Source organism: Patagioenas fasciata, chromosome 1 (assembly GCF_037038585.1).
Source record: "Patagioenas fasciata isolate bPatFas1 chromosome 1, bPatFas1.hap1, whole genome shotgun sequence".
NCBI classification, from domain to species: Eukaryota; Metazoa; Chordata; class Aves; order Columbiformes; family Columbidae; genus Patagioenas; species Patagioenas fasciata.
In genome coordinates this window covers 61,469,317-61,491,182 of record NC_092520.1, presented here as the reverse complement: position 1 = coordinate 61,491,182, position 21,866 = coordinate 61,469,317, and positions in this window count along the sequence as shown.

The window sequence follows — 21,866 nt, the reverse complement described above, 5'->3', positions numbered from 1 at the left end:
AATTTATTTGAAGAAAGCGTAGTTTTGGGAGCTTAAAACCTTTCTACAAAACACTTTTTTTTTCCCTGTTAAGAAATCATTTCTGTAGGAACACAGTTTATTAACCTACACCAATGAAAGGGGTCAGCACTTCTTTTTATAAACAAGCAAAAATATTACCAAATGTTTGCTGTAATTTTATGCCAGTTTGCATCCTCTGTGTTTCATCTTCCAGACACTCTGCATTACTTGGGTTTCTGACTGGAAGGGGTGGCTGCTAAGCTGGTGGCAAACTCCTCGCAGCTGCCCTTCCTGCCAGGACAGTGGAGTGAGGACTGACTCCTTGCTAAATTATTGCAGTATGCCAGCAGGCTAAATTCAGCTGTTTTCCATTTCTGAACCATAGAATCATGGAACACCAGGTTGGAAGGGACCACAAGGATCTGGTCCAACCTTTCTTGGCAAAAGCAGAGTTTAGACAAGATGACCCAACACCCTGTCCAACCAAATCTTGGAAGTGTCTGATGTTGGGGAATCCACTGCTTCCCAGCAGAGATTATTCCAGTGGTTTCCCTCTTGTGTCCAATCAAAATCTCCCCAGGCGTAAATTGTATCCATTGTCCCTCGTCTTTTCCATGAGATTCCTTGTAAAAAGGGAGTCTTCATCTTCTTTGTAGCCACACTTTAAATATTGGAACAAGGTGATGAGGTCTCCCCTAAGCCTTCTTTTCTCAAGGCTGAACAAACCCACTTCTCTCAGCCTCTCCTCACATAGTAGGTTCCCCAGTCATCTTTGATTATATTTGGGGCACTTCTTTGGACCGTCTCCAGCCTGTCCATAACTTTTTATGTAGCAGTGACCAAAACTAAACACAGTATTCCAGATGACAAGTTCTGAGTAGAAGAGTAAAATGCCTTTGTTCCTTCTAGTGATGCCCTTGCTAGTGCAGCCCAGCACCCAGTCAGCCTTCTTTGTGTCTCTTAAGAAATTTAATTGGGATCTCTGAAAATTTAGTAACCTCCAAGCTGCTCAGGTGAGCTCAGCCATGGACTCTGGGCAGCAGGGAGATGATGCAGAGCTGGGCCTGCTGGGGCAGGGAACATGCCTCGCTCCAGCTGGACCTTGTAGTTTAATTCATATGTTACTAAAATGGGTTCTACCAGGTCATCCATATTTGTGATACAAAGACAGAACTAGTATGGGGGGTGCAAGAAGCTCTATATCATGTTCACCTTCTGCATGCAATATTCACCTCAATGTGACCAGAAGGTCAAGAATGTTTTAAGATATATTGAGTACCAGAACAAAAAAAAAAAAAAAAGCAGATGTTGTAGATGTTGCTGACCTTCAGGTAGTTGGTTACTGTGAGACATAATTAACATCCACAAGGTATCTCAAAATCTTGTGCTATAAAAATGTCAAACATTACTGTTATTGACTTGGAGTCCCTTAAGAGCTGTCAGAAACTAGTCACTCTTTGAGGTTTAATTTAGAGATGGTGATCCTGTAGATTATTGATATTAAATCAATATCTTGGAGGAACAGCAGTATGTTCTCTCCCAACATATTACTTATGTGCTTCATAGTGGAAATGTAGTTTCTTACTTCCGAGCTGGATGAACTTTTACAGTTATGGAAGCTTGTGGAAGGAGAATTTTAAGTTCTGCTTTTGAAAAAATATCTATTTTTTTTTTTTCAGTTGGAAACTCCAAATCTTTACTTAAGACCTGATGGTAAATGAATAAGTCAGAAAAGACTTTTTTCATTGGTGACAGGCTTTGAAAGTATTCAGTAGCTTAGGTCTGTAACAGATGAGAAAAGATATTGACTAATTTACCTGCTTAATTTTAAGTTTCTTGTAAGCTACAAGTATGAAGATAATTCTTCAATTAAATAAAATAAATTAGTTTGCCTTCTGTGTGTTTATGTGTGGGATTAAAAGATGGCAAAGCACAACAGTTCCTAGCCAAATCTAACCTGGGATTTACAGTCTTAAACAGACAAAGGAAGTTTCAAATCTTCTTGCCAGGGGCAGGGAAATGAGCCACAGAAGGCCATGCAGGCACCTTCTGCATGCAAAGCTTTCTTTAAATCTGAGGACAAGACATAACAGTTTCTCACTGCACTTATCCTTATAAATCGTGTTATAACCAAATATTGTAGGAACAATGCTCTAGGCAAGGTTTAGATGGTCTGAAAAATAAAGATTTTACTCTTTAAAATACATTTCCTAGCAGTTTCTTTCATATGGTTAGAGATAGGAAACAATTTCACTTGACAGATATATCCTATAAAAGTGAAAATGAAACATTCAGCTGCTAAACACTAAGAATATTCTAAGCTATATGTTCATAATTATTAAAACCTGAAGGCTTTAAAATAAAAAATTTTAAAAAATCAAGCCAAGCAATCCTCACTAATTGGAATAATATCTACATCTAAAAATAAATTCTGATTTATTTTACCCATAAAGAATAAGCTAGACAACCAAAATAATTTTGCTTCTTTCAAACTTTGTCATTACAGTCTCAACAACATTAATCTCTTCTCTGCTTGAAAAAAAATTCTAAGGAATCATAATTTTTCAGAAAAGCTCACTGAGTGCTGCCTGAAGAAATTATTCTTCTTGCTTTGTTCATTTAAATGGAAATTCTTTGGGGTGCTATAGTAGGGATGCAATTTCCCTTCAGCAAGCAACAGGTTAAAGTTAATCCAGGTGTTTCAGATAACTCTCTTGTACTTTCATCAGAGCAATTGGTACTAGCATTATGCAGAAAAGATGAGTAATAATAGTATATTCACTGTAGAGCACAGCAAATGTTGAAGCCAAATTATCTGGCTCCAGGCATTTTTAGAGATAGAATAAACAGTGATTCACCCTGTCACAATCTTTGTGACCCCCCTTTCTTTCATCTATAGAGCTACTCATGATATACGGGTAGCTAAAAATGCAAAAATAAGAACACAAATAGGAGTCTCCACTAAAAAGTAAAATCAAAATATGGTAGGGAATGAATATATCAAATGTTTCTACTGTCATGAATAGGGCTGAGTGCAGTTCAGTTAGGGGTATGAAGCCCCTGTAGCAGCCTGCCTTCCTCTGTGTCTTCATTCCAGAGCACCTGATGTTCTGGGCTGTGCTAATATGTGGGTAGATAGCACAGCCAGCACCTCTATAAATCCCTCTGTCATGAAAAAGAAACCATGATTGAAGGGGAGAAAACGTTATGGAAGCTTAGGTGACAAGTAGGCTTAATGGATTGAGAGCCAGATTTTAGGTAAAGAGGAAAAAATGTGAAGCACTGTCCTGTCCCAACAGATGGGATGAGGGATGAGTTAATTCTGAACACGACACGCACCCTGACTCAACAGATGAGATCAGGTGTGAGTTAACTCTGGGTAATTCTGTGCGGCAATGCGAAGTGAATGACAGACAATCACTCTGGGGGTCTAATTATGAATTTACTAAAAGCACATGGTGGTATACAAATTACAGCAATTAGTGACTTGGCAAAAGTATGTTATAGTACCACAAAACTTATCAATACGTTGACAGCAAAAGCCCTTCTAAAAAATGGTGGATTGGCAAAAATTAGTAACTGTAATGCAAAACTTTCCAAGACTTTAGCAGCAGAACTTACAATGATATTACTTTCTATGTTTAAGAAAAAGGAAGAGAGAGAGAGAAGAGGAAAACTAAGATATCAGAAAGAGAAAGGGAGAGAGAGAGAGAGACAGAGAGGGAGAGTAAGATATCACCACTCCACAGGTACATCGGTCCCGCGACGACGTCTGGAGGTGGGACGTGTTGAAGATTTACACGCCGCCAACCTGTATCGTAAGTGAGGTTGTTTTATAACCCAGTTCATTTACATGCGAGATAGGAGAAGGCGGTTCGTCTCCTCTTTCTGCTCGCTCTTCTTGCTAATTAGGAAGACTCTTCTGGAAATGGGTCTGCGGTATTCAAACTAGGGGAAAGTTCATGGTACTGACCAGAAGTGAGTTGTCTTGCCCGTCAGGGGTAGCTGTTGGCTCATGGTTTCTTCTGGTAGTTGGTTGTCCGACATCATCTCTATCATTCCAATTAGGCCTTGAGGCCTTTCACAGCAACACTGTTAATTGTCCTTATCTTCCAAGGTGTCTGCCTTCGTGGCCATAAAACTTCGGGAAAGATAAGATGAGGTGTAATCTATCTCTTCCTCCCAAAGTAACAAAAACCAGACATTTAAGGCATAACAAGGTCTTTGTTCTCCTAAGCATGGGGGGAGTGCTTCAAGGTTGTCACAAGCAACAACGATATTAGAGGAAAGTAGAGTTAGAAAGTTATTAAGCTACTTCAACATACACAAGTGTATGCTACTATGTAAGGTGCGTACCAGCTCTCTATCATCTTTGAAAGCTAATATGAACTAGGGGACCTTCTTGATGACTGGAAAAGGACAAGCATTGCAACCGTCTCCAAGAAGGAAGATGCAGAGAATTACAGGTAAGTCAGCTCTACCTCAGCCCTGATGCAAGTTATGGAGTAAATCCTCCACAAAGCCATTTCTAGACCAAAGAAGAACGAGAAGGTAATTGGGAACAACCAGCAAAAATTAATCATAGGGCAAATCATGCCTGATGAACCTGGTAGCTTTCTGTGATGAACTGACTAAGCAGATGAGAGTAGTGAATTGTTGACATTGCCAAGAATTTCGACAAAATTTCTGATAATATCACTTGTAAGCAAATTCGTGAATATGGACTGGACAAGTGGACAATAAATGAATGAAGAAATGGCTGGAGAGCTGAGGTCAAAGAGAGATTATCAGCAATATTAAATCCAACTGATAACTGATTACTAGGGGTATCCCTCAGGGACAATATAGGGGCCGATATTGTTTAACATTTCTGTTAATGATGAGGACAATGAGAAAGAAGGTACTCCCAGCAAGTTTGCAGATGATACCAGACTGTGAGGGAATGGTTGATATACTAGAAAATGGAGCTGCCCATCAGAGAAACCTTAGCAGGAAATATAAATGAGCAGAAAAGTGGTTCATGAAGTCCATCAAATACAAGGTCCTGAGTCTGGGATTGAATAACCACATGCAAAAGTAGAGGCTGGCAGCTGACTGGCTACAAAACTGCTTTGCAGAAAAGGACCCGAACTTTCAGGTAGACAAGAAGGAGGTGATCCAGCAGTGTGCTCTTGCAGCAAAGAAAACTAATTACCTACTGAACTGTATGAGCAAGAGTACAGTCAGCAGGCAGTAGGTAGTGATGTTTTCTTTTCTGGCACTTGTGAGACTGCATCTGTTATGCTGGTTTGGGCTCCTCAGCACAAGACAGATATTGACATGTCCATCTCAGTCCTTGGAGATACTCAAAAGGTGTCTGGACATGGTCCTGAGAAACTGTTTCTAGGTGGTCCTGGTTGAGCAGGGGGGTGGACCAGATGACCTCCAGATGTCCCTTCCAACATCAGCCATCCTGTGATTCTTGACATTCAGGAGTATGTGCAACAAAGGGCTGCTAAGGTGATCAGGATTCTGAACCACCTGATATCTAAGAAGAAGCTGAGAGGACTGCTTTTTTTCAGCCTAGAGAAGAGAAGGCTAAGGTGAGATCATATTGATGTCTTCAGCTGCTTAGCTGGAGAGTATAGAAAAATGGTAACAGACTCTTTTGGAGGTTCACAGTCATAGCATGAAAGGTGATGGTCACAAGCTGCAACACAATAAATTCCTCCTAGATACCAGAAAAAAAAAAAAGAAAAAAGAAAAAAGAAAATAATCCCTAAGTTATTTAAAGAGTTTGTAGAGTCTCCAGCCTTGGAAATATTCAGGACTTGAAGGAACAAGGCCCTCAATAAGGCCCTGAGACCAGATGATCTAACTTATCTAAATTATTACGATCTAACCTATCTAACTTATTCTGTGATTCTGTGAAACTATGGTTCAGTGAGCAAAGAGGTTAAGAATGAAAGAATCATCATTTTTACTCATCAAAACACACTGCCATGTGATCAAACTTAGCTATTGTTTAAATCTTACTGGCTGAGTTCAGGAGAAGTCCCTCATAAGATGCACTGTTAGGAACACTTGCAATATACCCATAGCCCAAGTTCATACTATAGGTTGAATTTTCTATTTGGAAGTACATAGAATATATCTGTTTCTGTATAGACAGAGATATCAGTAGAGCATAACTGAATGCTATGGAAACACATCCGAGTTTGTGTTACAGGTGCTCATTTGATTTCCAGTAGCATTAGAGCTGTATTGGCACAGTGCTCTGAATCGTCTAGTTACCACTGCTGAGAAGCTATATATATATATTAAGCCAAGCAAAGCATTCACTTTGCTAGCATATGCTGCTTGTGGCATCTGAGATGGCTTGAATATTTTTTGCTTGCTTTCCTCCATGTGTTCGTACCCTTGGCAGCCCTGAACTGCTTTACACTCATCAGATTTGAAAGCTCCATTGAAATTCACCTGATCTCACCTAGAAGTACTGAATACATCGGCTTTGTCAGAAAATGACTCTAGGTTGGGCCTCACATAAAATGCAAAAGTGAGGTTTCCAACATATCCTTCTACAATTTCCCCCTTGTCTAAGGTAGAAGTAGCTCTCTAAAAGACTCCAGTTCGGAAATTTATGTGCCTGTTCTCATAGAGTGCCTCATTCAAGAGAGTATGGGAGACAGAATATTCCAAATAAGGCATTTCTTCTCTTCCTTTTCCTCTTTTTCCTTCCTTTTCTTTTTCTTTTCCTCTCCCTTTTTCTTTTTCTTTTTTTTTTTCGTTGTTGTTGTTGTTCCAAAATAATTAAATCTACAGTGATCCACAAAAAGATGGTGAGTGACCTTTTTGCAGTACCTGAGATACCAATCCAGTATATTAGGGACTAAAGTTCAAATCTCTTTTCTTGGTTGTGCATTGTATAAGAGCAAGTTCATTTAACTCTAGGAATTGTAGCTTGTAACACATATTTTTCCTACAAGAATGATCAGACTGTGGAAGTTCACATGGAAAGGGACCCTCTAACAAACTTAGGCAGCTTGCAGGTCTGCCAGCTGACCTCATCATTCAGTACCTAATTCTTGTGTTGTACTGGAGAGGCTAGGTACCTAAATTGGATTTTGAATTATGCCAGACAGGTTCTGAATGTATTGAACTTAAGCATTTCATGTGAATTCAGTTCAAAAAAGTTGGTTGTTATGCCTTTTTCCCATTTAATGTGCATTAGTTTGCTCATTGAATTCATATTCCAACTCAGTACGCACTGCTTTGGTAGCAAAAAAAACCCCAACAAAACAAACTAAGACCTGCATAACAAGGTAGAGGAGGGGTAAATGGCGTAGTGAAAAAAAAAATCTGCTTTTCTGGGATTTTGGAATGCCTCCTTATTAAATATCTAAGAGAGGAAAAGTCTTGCATGACAAAGAATCTTAATTCAACAATTTTTATTTCTTCTCAGAGATAAGCTTGAACGGAAACTGTACCAAAATGTCATAACTTGAGCCAGTGTCTGTGTTCACAACTTAAGCAGGGATAATCTGTTTGTCAAATCAGTTTATGCTCTCAGCAAGCAAGATCAACAGTAATCAGTAAAAACCAGTTACTTTCTGTCCTAGCTCAAGATGGATTTTGTAATTTTGATTTTATCACAAAAGAAAATCCCAGAAGTACTTAAATGTTGGTTACTACTTATTTGACATTGAAGGAGAGGTTTTCAATAGGCAGTGGCCAGAAGTTTTAGAAAGAAATGGTAGCTCAGGAACCTCCAGTTTTTCAAAAGTAGCTTGGGACAACTAAGGTACACTAGTTTTCCAAAACTGCAAATACTGTATTTTAGCAGCCCAGTTTTTGACAATGTTAGGGTTCCCAGTACAATGCACAAAACTAAAGCATGAAAAATCAATGCTAGTTCTGGCACAAAATTTTACGAATGTCAAGACTTCAGTTCTTAATGTATATAGAAGATGACACTTTTAGCAGTACATTGCCCTCTAGCACTGTGCTGTATATTGATTTAGATTTTCTGTGAGACCTAGATATTCCTAGGAGGTATCTGTTCCAAGTTTAATCCAGCCTGGCCTGGCCTAGTTTATGAGATCTGATAGGAACCTCGTATAAGATGGTATGTCTAAAGGCAGTTTTTCTTTAAAATATCAAAATAATTTTTAAAAAGTCAGTAGGGTTCTATGATGTAAAGAAAAGTATAGAATAGATTAAAGGAAGTATAAAATAAAAATGAATGCTAAATAGCAAAGATAAAAATAAATGGGTTTGTTTGTTTTAGATAAAACAATAAGAATCCTGTAGCCATCTGAAATGTACTGAATTATCAAGACTTCCAAAGCAATCAGAAAGGACAGGGATAGTAAATGGAAGCAGAATGATTTCCTACAAAATGGTGCCCACAATAACTCATGACTGAATGAAGACTGTTGTTTGTCTTCTCTGAACCTGTATGAAAATTCAGCTTTGTTAGGAACATTTATGTAATAGGAGATGCTAATATATTTAAACTACAATATTTAGATTTATGCATGCTAGGATTTATGGAAATGTGTGTGCAGATAAATAATTTAATAGTTTAATACATACTGCTGGACAAGGAGAATTAGGTACCTTATTAATTTAGGTATCTTGTAAATGCCACTAGGTAGCTCTTTTGAGCTTAGGTACCTGAAGACTTCTATAAACTCTCTGGCACTGATAACATGTACTACAGAACATTTTCATTAATTAATTAATTCTATCAAATTATTTGAACTGCAGCTAGTCTGACTCTCAGAAATTTTCTTGTCAGTTCTGACAGGACAAAAAAGTGCTGGAAGAACTTTCATAAAGTAAGAAACATGGACTCCTTTTTAGAATAGAATAGAATATTTTCTTATTTAAGTTTCATTGAAGACAGTAGGACTTCGCTGGTTTACTTTGAAATTACCATACAAAGAATCAGGCTGAGACAAGAAAGCTAGCTGTGATCTTATTCTTAAAAAAAATCATTTCAGTTCGTTAAATGTTTGGTGTTGTAGGGTGGGGGGGTTGTGGTGGTGATATGTTCAAAATCATGTATTTTGTTAACTGTAGAAATCTTTCCAAGAAACTGATTTCATCAGACCAAAGACGGTGGATGATTTTTGATCTTTTTCCCTCTACTGTATAATCCTTCAAAGTAGGAACGTCCTGAGGCATTCCCTTCAACCATCTCTTGTGAATAAATGTTTCTAAAACTGAATCTGCAGTTAGATAAGAGAAGCTTAAAGCAGGACATCAACTCTACACTTGACAGAGCATGCACCATATCTTCTCTGCAGAGATTTTTGATTTTTAGCTGTATCTTTTAAAATGTAAGTGATGTAGGGGTTTATACTTCCTTTGACACATCTGGTTGTAAAATCTGCTGCCGTTTGAGCTGGTTGGCAACTGTGGGATACATGACTGTGCAACAGATGCTGGAGTATTAATCACCATGTTTCACTTTCTGCAGTGAAGTATTTAGGAGCTATTTGAATGATAAGACTTGACAGCTCATGTAAGTTGTTTTCATTGTGCTGAAGCTAGAGGTATAATGTGGCCATGCTGATCCAAAGAGAAGAAAAAATTGTTACAGTTTGTGTGAGGTCTTGACGTTTACAGGAAAAAAAGAAAAAAAAAAACCACTACCAAAAACCTAACAGTTACTTATAGGTCATTATATAAAGGCTGCTTGGATAACCAAGACTGAAATGTATAAGACACTGTCCATCAGGGATGGGCTTTCCTCTGAGGGGGCATTAAGTTTATCACAACTGCTGATTAGCAGCTACTGACTTTTGATTAAGGGAGACTTTCTTGGTGAAGATTAAAATTGAAGGCTCATGCCTGCGGAGAAGAGGTGTTTTGTTGAAAATGTCAAGCCTAGAAGACTTTCAGGATTCAGGAAATCATTTATTTCTCCTGGGGTTTAAAACTACATTTTGGATTCCTACTAGAGATAAGAAAAAACTGTTCCCACCAAGCCGTCTTCACAAATTGTAATATTAGAAAGAATAATTATTTTTCAGTTCTTCTTGAAATTATCCATCACACTGTTTTGATTAGTATTATTCTTGTTTTACTGTGGTTTTGTATCATATATTTTTAAAATATTCTTTTCCATAAATGGTGCAAATGAAGATGTGGGATTTTCAAAACCACTAATATAAGGCTTTAAAATCCCCTCTGTGGCCCATCACCCCAAGAAACAAGGCCATTGGTCTCTTCCAAATGCAATTTATGCTGAAGAACATTCTTCTGTGAGGGTTGGACTATCTCACCAGAGAGTCAGTGTTAAATCATTCCAAGTCCCTTCTCAAGTCTCACTTCCCAGGGAAATATTTTAAGTTTTGGGTTATGAAATTGAACTTTTTTTGTTGCCTCAGCTACTCCTCTCTTTTACACGAATTCCAGTTGGATGGGCACTTCAAAAAAATAGCTTTCATACTAGCCACTCTGTAAATACAGATGGGGTGATACCTGTGTTTTGAACCATGCTGGAATTTAGGCTTGCAGTAGAGCCTGAGCAGATACATGATGGCAGGACTGAGTAAGTTCTGGTCCTTCCACAAAGAGAAACATTGACACTAAGGGGACTTTACCAACAGAAATCTGGGTGGTGATGACTGTTCAGTTGGTAGTCATTATTTCCCTGCCCCTGGGTTCAATGATGGATAACACATTGCTGACAAGTGGGGTTCCAGAAACCTCAGGATATGCTTATTTATGCACTAAGAAAAAAAAAAAAGTGAAGATCTATCAGTAAGATAAGCATCTGCATGAGTCTTTTCAGGTCTCCAAACTTCAGTTTGCCTGCAAACCCATATTTATGAATGGTTAAATAATTGAAGAAAAAAAAATCCAGATTCCAGACTTAGGACCAATTGTTACAAGAGATATGGTTCAATGTTAGGCAGCTGTATTGTTGCTTCTTGCATATCATCCCATGCTTCTAATTGATTTTTATTTAAATCAACTTTTGATAGAACCAGATCACCTAAAAGAGACTAGATTTTAACATATGAAAAAGAAGTATTGTGTTTGGTGTTTTTTTTTTTTTTTTCAAGAACTTAAAACTTAAAAGCTTGCATGCTATCACTAATTTTTGGAAAAAAAAAATATTATTTGCCTGGCATTTTATTTGACATTGATTGAAAAGGAATAAGAGTGAAAATTTTCAGTTGAATTTTGAGAAAGAAAATAAAGCTATGAAATATTTTGACTAAAGATCATTTTACTTTATGTCTGTCGCATCTTGTCAGCCTATTGTATTCTTCCCCTGTTTTGCAAGCCTAGTTCCTACATATGCTACATAGAATAATATATACTGTCTAAAGAAACAGTTTCAGGAAATCTGGTATTTACTGGAGACAGGTAACTCTGCAGAAGCAAAAGGAACTTGGACTCGAAAACCTGTAGTTACTGCCACAACACTTAAAGACGGGGATTTGTTGTTTATAACATAAAAGTTTCACAAATATTTAAATACTGAAATTAAATTGGAAAATGAAACTAGGACTCATACTTTATGGAGACATTCTGGAAATTTTACTTCAAACAAAATAATTGGTCTGACTCATCATGACAACTTATGTGGGATCTGAAGGAGTAATCAGTTTGCTCACAGAAATCTTTGCTTCACCACCTCCCAAGATCAGGGTGAAAATGTGTCGGGCCACCTATAATCTTCACATTTCAAAGATATTAACATTTCAACATTAAATCTAGTCCAGTTAACCAGAATGACTGCAAGCCAGACAACTTGCATATTGAGAAAATAAACTCAAGGGAATTAAGAATTTGTGTTTTGTAAAGTAAGACCTTTTTCAACAAATGAGAATGCAAAAAACTTCACTTTAATTTTACAAATGTAATTCTGTGGTGTATTCCCCTTTATATCTCTTAGTTAAGATTTTCATATTGACCATTTTGATTCTCATATAAATTTTTATATCTGAAAATATTTCATACTGAATGGAAAAAACACTAATAAAGCAATGCACATAATTTTAAAAAATGCCATTATATTGTCCAATGGAGTTAAGGCCTTGCTTATTACTTTTTTATTGTTATCTTTGGCCACAAGTTTCCTTTAAAATTGAACACAGCACAAAACAAGCACAGAAAAATCCACCAATCCTACAGATAGCCCACATTTTCAGATGAACACATTTTTCAGTTGGCATTTTCGTCTTTAAAGATGTCATTCTTCCCTCTTGGTTCATTGTGACTGACACCATTATAGTCTTACATCTGTCCTTCTACAATGCAATAATTCTAAGGAGTGAGGTTATGCATTCCTTGGTTAAAATTTATTTGGACTCTACCTGAACTTTTTGCACATTAAAGACCATAGAAATAAACCTTCAATAGCAACAGGTTGACCATGAGTCAACAATGTGCCCTTGTGGCCAAGAAGGCCAACGATCTCCTGGGATGCATTAAGAAAAGTGTGACCAGCAGGTCAAGGGAGGTTCTCCTCCCCCTCTGTTCTGCCCTGGTGAGTCCACATCTGGAGAACTGCATCCAGTTCTGGGCTTCTCAGTTTAAAAAGGACAAGGAACTCCTGCAGAGGGTTCAGCGGCGGGCTACAAAGATGATTGGGGGCCTAGAGCACCTTTCTTGTGAGGAGACACTGTGAGAACTGAGCCTGTTCGGCCCAGAGAAGAGAAGGCTGAGAGGGGATCTCACCAATGTTTATAAATATCTCAAGAGTGGACGTCAAAAGGGTGGGACAAGACTCCTTTCAGTGATGCCCAGCGACAGGATGAGGGGCACTGGGCACAGAATGAAGCACAGGGAGGTTCCATCTGAATATGAGGAAAAATTATTTTACTTTGAGGGTGCCAGAGCACTGGAACAGGCTCCCCAGAAGGAGTCTCCTTCTCTGGAGACATTCAAAACCCACCTGGATGCATTCCTGTGCAATCTATTTTAGGTGACCCTGCTTTAGCAGGTGGGTTGGACTAGATGATCTCCAGAGGTCACTTCTAATCGCAACCATTCTGTGATTCTGTGATAAGTATGTTCTGCTTTTTTTGCTAATATTGTCTAAAATAGGCTATACTGATGGTGTAATTGAACCCACAAAATTAAGAAGACTAAGATTCAAATCACTGTAATTTCATTTTTCTTATGTCAGTCTACAATATCTGCATCCATCGAAGTCACTGAAGACTATGTTATAGTCCATGGGGAGATATAAACACTGCTGAAGTGCAGTTCATCCAAGTTAATGTAGGTACATACTTCAGGAAAAGATACATTTTACCATCAAAGTGCCTGTTTCTCTTCAGTAACTGTGGAGAGACCTGAAGGTGACCAGCACAGATATAAATATGTACAAGGTAGTTGTCTGCATTTGATCAGATGAATCATAACTCAGGAGTCAGCTTGATCAAATTTAAGTGTTACATGTCTAAGCAAGAACCATTTAGTTGCCTGTCTGTTTTGATAGAAAATTCAAAATCACAAAGACTTTTTAACCATTTAAACTGGTTGAAATATCAGCCTGACTTTTGTATTTGGCATAATTTGGTTTTCCTGATTCCTTGATTTCTATGTATATGACTGAAAAAAATAAGGAAGATATGCATGTCTTCTGTTTGTCTAAGATACAAAAGTGAAGATCTTAGGTATATCTTTATCTGTAATAATTACTGTGTTTAATTACCATTCCAAAACACAAACTTTTGCAAGAATAAGTTCACTTAAGTATGTTAAATGTCAACTCAAAAATGTAAAACACACTTAAGAAATTCAAAAATCATTATATCAGACATGATTCTTAGCAAAAGCTAAAGACAATCCTCTAGTCCCTTTCAACAGATGTGCATCATCCACCGAATTAATGAGCAGATGTCTCAAACAGTTAAGCTTAACTAACAAAAAAACCCCTATAGTCATGTCATTCATGACATGATTCGAATTCTAACCCATTTTTCACCTGTCATATTATAAATTGCTAGAACCCATTTTTGGTTAACCTGCTTGTAAGATTTTATTTTATTATGAAAAGCATTTTCCTAGTTTCTTCGTCTATTTCTTCTTATTTTTTTTTTTTCTTCCCTAATGTATTTTCATGTTTGGTTCATAAAATCAAGTAGTATTCTCCACTTGGGATCAGATTGAAAACTAGCTCTCACAAATGCCATAATTCTGAACAGTGTAAAATTTTAATTTCAGAGAAAGAATCAGTAAAAATAGAAAGTTTTTGGACATGATTGAAGACATATTTAAAGGTATTATTAGAGGAGTTCCAGAAGTTAAATGAAACCAAAATGAGAGCTAATACTTGACAAGAAGAGATGCTGTACATTCTCAAAATAATTATGTGTGCAGAAAAAGAAATAAATCAAACAGGCTAATGACCTGGTTAGATAAAATGTAAGGAAGTTACAGGATGTTTGGGGTAATTGAGTTATGGAAGGGTTGTTAATTTCAGTGGCTTGCTTTAAAGAAGTATTTTCGGTGATGGAGTTGAACATGACCAGAAAAAATCAATTAAAATAAAAGATATATTATAAATCCTGAAGAGATTATATTTGTGGAGTTTTAAGGAGAAAATACAAGATGAAAAAAATAAAAAAGAAAGAGAAAAAAGAGAAAAAATAAAAGGATGGGACTGATTCCATAGAAAGGAATATTCTTTACTAGGACTGTGTAGAGGTGAAGCCCTAAAGCCCTTCACGGAAGCGACCTTTCTTCCTTTCTTCTATTTTTGTAAACTTTGTGTCCATACCATCCTTCGAGTTGTTTTCAGGAATGAAGAATGTTGTCAGGAAGTAACTGTTCTGAATATTCAGAAAAATATAAAGCAAGAATGTGTCTTTTTGTATGTCTTAGGTGAATAGTCACTGAAATGAAAGTAAATAGGGTTTGTAAAATAAACAGCTGAGTCAGAGGTATGCTATTTAATATTGTTTTCTATATAACTTCACATATATATATTTTAACATTTTGAGTTTAACTAATTTTCTGCTCCCAGAATGCCTAGGTTCTGGTGATGAATACAAGAAAAGTCTCCAGTCTTGTTAGGAGACTCTAAATTAATTGAAAACTATTGAGTATCAGTTTCCCATGTCCTATTGAGATGCCAATAAACATACCTGCTATGGAGTTATTTCATCTTTACTCTTAGATTCCAGGTGTTAATAAGTACTTGCTCATCTACTCTAAGTTACATGAAGTGATCAACTCCTTGTGCGTAAGCACAGCTGTAGCAAGTGTTAGAATATGCTTGTCTGATTTGGGCGTGTGGTGCATGTAGGTAAAGCTTGTCTGCCGTGTATGGGCCAAGGACAGCACGTAAGTCTTGTGGAATACATTTTGTGAGACCTCGGGGCCTGTGCCAGCTGGCTACCAGTTGGGACAAGGACAGTCTGTTTTGGGAGACTGTGGATGTAATAGGTAGGATGGGTCAAGAACAAGCTTTCATGTTCTTAGCACAGAATTTGTCAGTAAAACATGTATGCTGTACAGTTAGTACTCATAGTCCAAGTAGATACAATGATAGCAATAGGGCTAGCGAATTACTGCAAAAAATAAGTGGAGTGCATTAATAATTTCAAAGATGTTTTCCAAAACAGTTAATCTCTTACAGTGGTTCTTAGTTAAGAGAGTGAAAAAAGGAGCTGTTAACACAGTGATTGCAACTACTTCTGACTGATATGGACTTGGTTCAGTAATTTATACTCCTAAAATCAGAGTACTGCAAGGTGTTCTACTCAGAATTCTTACAGAGAAAGTCAGGCAAAACATCTTAATGAGCATATAATGAAAGTGCCCTGTTATTCAAGCAGTAATGCTATTATAGTCTGTCTTAAGAGAGAGAAAAGGGTGAGGGAGGAGGGAATGACATAAGACATATATTTGCATCAGTAAGGAGGAAAAAGTTAAATTCATATAGGTGTAACAAAAACAGACAGGACAGCTGGAAAATGCCTAACAAAGAGCTAATGTATAATTAAGTCTGTGTAAATACTAACACACTATTCACTTGATTTGTTTTCCATGTTTGAGAGAGATTTTTTTAACTAATCATGGGCTCCCAAAATGTTTGTTGTTCATATTTATTTAATAAGTACTTTCTACATTTGATAGCTTATTCAGAAATTTTACATTGTCAAAACATGTTTGTTCAGACAAGACACAGGATGTGGCTCTTCTTCCTGGGTTAGAAAGTCCTTCCAACTAATGCTTCTCTATATTTCCTATTTCATCATTCATTTAATGCGAATGTTTGTCCTGGAAACTGAGTTAATAATATCTAGGAAGGATAAATGAACCCAAAGAAAGCAGTTATTTAAGAATTCCAATTAGTAATTTGCTTTGTTTGGCAATATACGTTTACTCAGGTATAGTGGAATATTGCAAAACCAGTAAAGATGGGGTGATAATAGAAAAGAAAATAAGCCAACAGGGTCCAGTGCAGTGAATCATTCAGGCTACTTACTGGAACTGTAAACCAAAGTATAAAATAAACAAATTACTTTAAAAAAATAAAAAAGCAGACTTTCACTTCTACTGCACTAATTGTGTATCCGCAGATCTGCATTTAAAACAAACACAGACACGATGATCTTAAAGTTTTTTTCCGACCAAAACAATTCTACTATAGTATTTTCATTACATGTTGCTAGGTTTGAAAACTGAGGGCCCTTCATGCACATTTGTTACATGATATTTGAAAGAAACTCGCGATTTTGTTTCTCACAAGGAAACTCTCTCAGGGTAAGTTTGAAAATACAATTACTCAGCAACAAAGCTGTTTAAATCAGTTATTGTCACTGCGTTGTAGTTTGCCTTGTGTTGCACCCAGTTGCACCAACCAGTTGCTGAATGAGACAATAAACTTCACTATTGAAATGAATTGGGTTATTATCATCATTTCACTAGTAAAGTTTGCAGAATTGCAGTTGCATTGGCCCAGAAGGTCAGAGCAATGAATCATGCGAGGAGACAGGAAAAAGCACCTAGAGAAAAAAATGGTGGGATGGTTTTAAACTAGCAATGCCACCAGGGAAAAACTCATATGAAACCTTTTTTTTTTTTTTTTTTTTAAGGTGAACTGTGATGTCCAGCACAGTAATTATGAAGTTATTCCAATGGCAACAGTAGTCCCAATAAGTACCATTTTCATTCCACTTCTTACTCATCACTTTTATCACTCACTTATACTATTACATCATGAAAACATAAATGCATATTGGCATTACAGTAAAACATCACTTTTTAATCCATTTTAGTAATCATCACTATTAATTTCCCCACATCTAACTTATAACTTTCATAGCCACACACTTTGTCCATGCTTGGAGAACAAAAAAAAAAAATGTGTTTACAAAGAAATAAAACAATCATGGCAAACTTATTTATGGAATTATTGTTCTTCAGAACTTTTTAACCTGTATTTTGCAACTTTCTGAAAAATGTCCATCAGCAGTTTAAGCCTTGACTTTGATACTCAGATGATATAAAGCTGCAGATAAAATTACCATGGATGTATGCCAACAATGATTGCATGGCGGTGTAGGTCTCTGTAATACGATAGGGACTTCAACACTGTGTTTCTGATTAACCTTTCTAAATGCATGCATTTTCTGGGAGAACAATAGATTAAAAAGAAAGAGGCAGAAATACAAATAACTTATTTAAGGGAAGGCAAAACATAACAAGAAGTTCAGGCTTTATACAGGTGAAGCAATTAGCTTATTGTAAATTAATGCAGATAGTTTTAATTAATATCAAAGTACATACTCTGTCCACCTTGCCAGCTTGGATTTAAAGGAAAGCTTTGAAAAATATTTATCTGGGTAGATGTCTCATCAAGATAGTTGAACAGAAATACATATTAGAATTATGCAGTCCATTCAAAATTAATGTTGTCTAGTTTGTTTTGTAATTAAGAACATAATTGAAAATACAATTGTTTGAATTATTAATAAGGCACAAACTGTCTGTTATCCACTCTGAATAATTCTTCCATGCTTAGAATGAGAACAGAGAGACTATTTCGGAAATTCCTATAGCTCTACTGAGGGAAACGATCTAGTAATAGGGTATCCAAGTTCATACCTACAACACCATATTTCTCCTTTTTTTTTTTTTTTTTACATTTATATATATCAAAGTTGTATCATATGTTTGCTTGTTAGAACATTTCAATAATGGCAGAATGACTTTTTGCTGCATACAGAGTGTTTGTGTCCCTCCTTCATGTACAAGCATTGATTGATGCAGGAACTGAAAAATGACTAAGCTAGGAACAACTGAGGGAGCTTAACTCCATATGACCTGCTGTTAACCTAGGATGCTTTTATGTTCCCTTGCTTCTGCTGCTGCCTAAAATTAAATGTTTGAACAATATCTATATAACTTCTATGGAAATACTTTCACAAGATGAAACTCTTTCATCAAACCCTCAAACCAGAAGATGGGCAAATCTAGATCCTCTGCTGTGAAAATAGCTTGGAGTGGTTACGTGTGTGGAAGGCAAAGAAATTCCTAAATTCACTTTAGATTTGTGGTTTTTGCTCGTCAATGGTTCAAAAGTTTTGTAATTCATGGTATCAATAAGTACAGGTGAGTCGTATAAGCTGGGACATTTGCTCGTAGGCAAGAGCAGATTACATTTACCAACTCTTCCCAGGAAGAGATGCCTTTGTGTGCTTATGATGAATATATATTTTTAATTCTTCATAACACAAAATTCCTAATAGACACAGTTAGTGCCTAAAAAATAACTTTCCATTAGGTTCTTCTTGGCATTGGTGCTTCAGGAAAAAAAAAAAAAAAAAGTTGTGCATATACAATTTTGTACATTAAACCAGGAGCAGCATTCTGAAGTGCATCTGTGAAACTAAAGGTTCTAATTTTTATATTCAAAGTTATTTTAGCACTGGAGAGCTAAACTTACATGCTCTGAATCACCCTGAAAGAACCTTTCCCTTTTTTTCTTGGCAAGTAGGAGAAAAGTCTTTATTGGGCTAAAATTAGGTACTATAAAATAACTCCTGCTTCCCCCAAGGATCCCCAGTGCATATGCTTCTACTGTTAAAGCACCTAAAGACTAAGAAAGTTGCCTAGGAAATATGAAAAAGCATTTAAATTGAAGTTATGTAAAGTACATAGACTGGTTTTGTGCCTCAGTAGAATACCATAAACATTTCAGTCATCTACATGATGTCTAAACATTTGGTTAACTTTTAACATGTGATTAACTTTTTCGAAATGTCTAATACTAAAAATATGTTACCGTTTTTTGAGTACTCCTTTATTCAGCTGTAGCTTCATCATCTGAAGGGCAGATAAATTGCAATTAAGAAATCAAGTTTCTGCCAGAAGGCTACCAAAAAATTATGACATTTTCAAGCCCTAACTCCACATTTCTGGATGGAATTTCTCCATCAAGAAATTTAGGTTCTCCATGTCATTGTATGCATAAAGCAAAATAAATTACCCACTATTCTTGTCCTTTCTTTGTACCACTTCTTCACCTAGCTATGTTGGTTTTGCTTTTAAAATTCCATAAGAGAGCAGTATATTCACTCTTCTGGTAAACTTAAAAACTGAAGGCTGAGGCATCATTTAACTGGTTCTGCCCTAACACCTTTAATGACCAACACAAGTGTCACTCTTTTGAACCCCCAAATCTGTCCTGTTCACTGCAGAAAGTTCAGACTGAGAAAAGATGACCACAGCTTTCCCATCAGTTGATAAATAAGGAAGCCACAAACATTTATTTTAATTAAAAAACTGGGAAAAAGAAAAACAATAGTTTTCCACTTCAAAAGGGTGTCTCCAAGTTTCAGAAATGTCAGTATGAATTATGGACTCCCCAGTGATTACTTTTCAACTGTATCTTTACTGCCATGACACTCTCACCTTTCCTGAACCTGTATGTTTATTAATCACCTATTACATCTTCTCATGATTTAACTGGTGTGCCCTGCACAACAGAGACTCTGGTGAGTAGAATCAAATCTTGCTTTAGGTTCCAAACTAAACCAGCTCCTTCCTCAGCCTCAGCAGACAGAGAAGAGAGCAAGAGGTTCTTTTACAGGGTGATGCTGAGAAAGGGTTTAATTAAAACTGTTCCCTACCAAGGAGCCTCTCTCTGTGCCTTGACTAAGGAAAGACATCAGGGAGATTAATTAGCTTCCTTTAGCGAATTCCCTATCTGTTGGTGTTGGTTAGGTACCCAAAGTACAGTGGTGACTCCTCCTCTGTTTTGGATTTTACTTTGTGTACAAAAAGGGATTCTGGTCTGTGATTCAGGCTTTCAAGGAGTTCTCTCGTATAAATAATTATAAGAAAATAATAAAAATTTTAAAAGAGCAACGACACAGTGAAATTACACTGATTTTTTTTTTTAGAAAAATACCAGAAAGAAGCTGAAGATCATTACATTCTGAAGTATTTCATCTCTTATTGTTTCATGAAGCCCATATGCAGCAGATCCAGTCAACACTGTATGAAATGATGGTGTGTGAACTCTGAGAGCACCCGGTCACCTCAGCAACACACAGTGCGCGTTCACTGGCTCTGGGCCAGCTGTATTTGTGGCTTCAGGCAAATGATAGCCATAATGGTTGCACTTAAATGCAGAGTCTGTCTGCCTACCCCTAGCAAAATTCTGAATATGCTAGGAAAGCGACTGGAAACTGTATTTGCTTTGGTGCTATGGGAGGAGACAAAGTATTACACAGCCACAGTCGACTATCAGGAGCTGTCTCCAGAGCAAAAAGAACAAGATGAAAGGAAAGAGAAGAAAAATGAACTTCATCAGAATGTAAGAGTTAAATTTAAGACCCAGTGAAGCTAATTAGGAGACTGAAGTACCCAGTATAATTACATTTCCTTTCTCTGTCTTCCCCCTTCGAAGAAAAAAGCATGCAAATAAAGCTCTACTTTCCCAGCAATGTAATGTAACGAAAATGTAATATATCGCCAAATATCAAATAAAGTATTTTACTGGAAAATTAGAAAAGCAATACAGTTAATTTACTCTAAGATTAAGAGTGATTTGAAGAAGATGCTTCTTGCAGAAAATCTTTATTTGTTTGTTCATAAAAGCATGTATGCCACTTAGAAAGGAGGAGCAATTGGATTTGAAACAATAACAAATATTCAGTCCTTAGGAGCTAAATGAGATGAGAAATAACATGATATGCTGACCTGTATAGTAGCCCATCAAGAGGTGAATTCATTATTTTTATTATTTAAAGCAGCACTATGCAGACATTGGTTACCTTTCCCAGCCTCCCCTGTTTATAAATGGAGATGCTGAGGAAGAGGGAATGAATGCTTTGCCAGAACCATAAGCCATCTAAAGAGTGGAAACAGAATAAAATCTCAGGAGTTCTTTACTTGCAGACTTCACTGAGTTCTCTGAATATCTCGAAATGCATATGAAATCGAAACCAAAGCGATGGTCACAGACAAAAGGAGACATTTGCCTTCAGGTCAGACACATTAAATTGATTGTGGGAGACTCCAAAAAGACCACAAGAGCTTGAGTCATCCTACGACTTCAGTCACGTGCTTTCTTCACAGGAATACCCTGGAAGGCAAAGAGAGGCAGAGAGAAAAACTAAACTAAACAAAACAAAGCACCCTCTCTCTCTCTTTCTGGCAAGTGGCATTGCAGCTGCTTGGTAGAAGGTGGGATATCCCTGTTCAGCAGAAAAAGATACATCCCAGCTCAAAAAATAAGGAGTGTCAGTGTATGGTTCCTTCATGTCTGCTTTTCCAGTAAACAACACAATAAAGCTGGTAGGAAAGGAAATTTACAAATGTCTCAAATAAGTACTTCCACACTTGTTTACAGATTTTTCTTCAAGAAGAATCTTTGGTAGAACACAAAGACGAAGCCA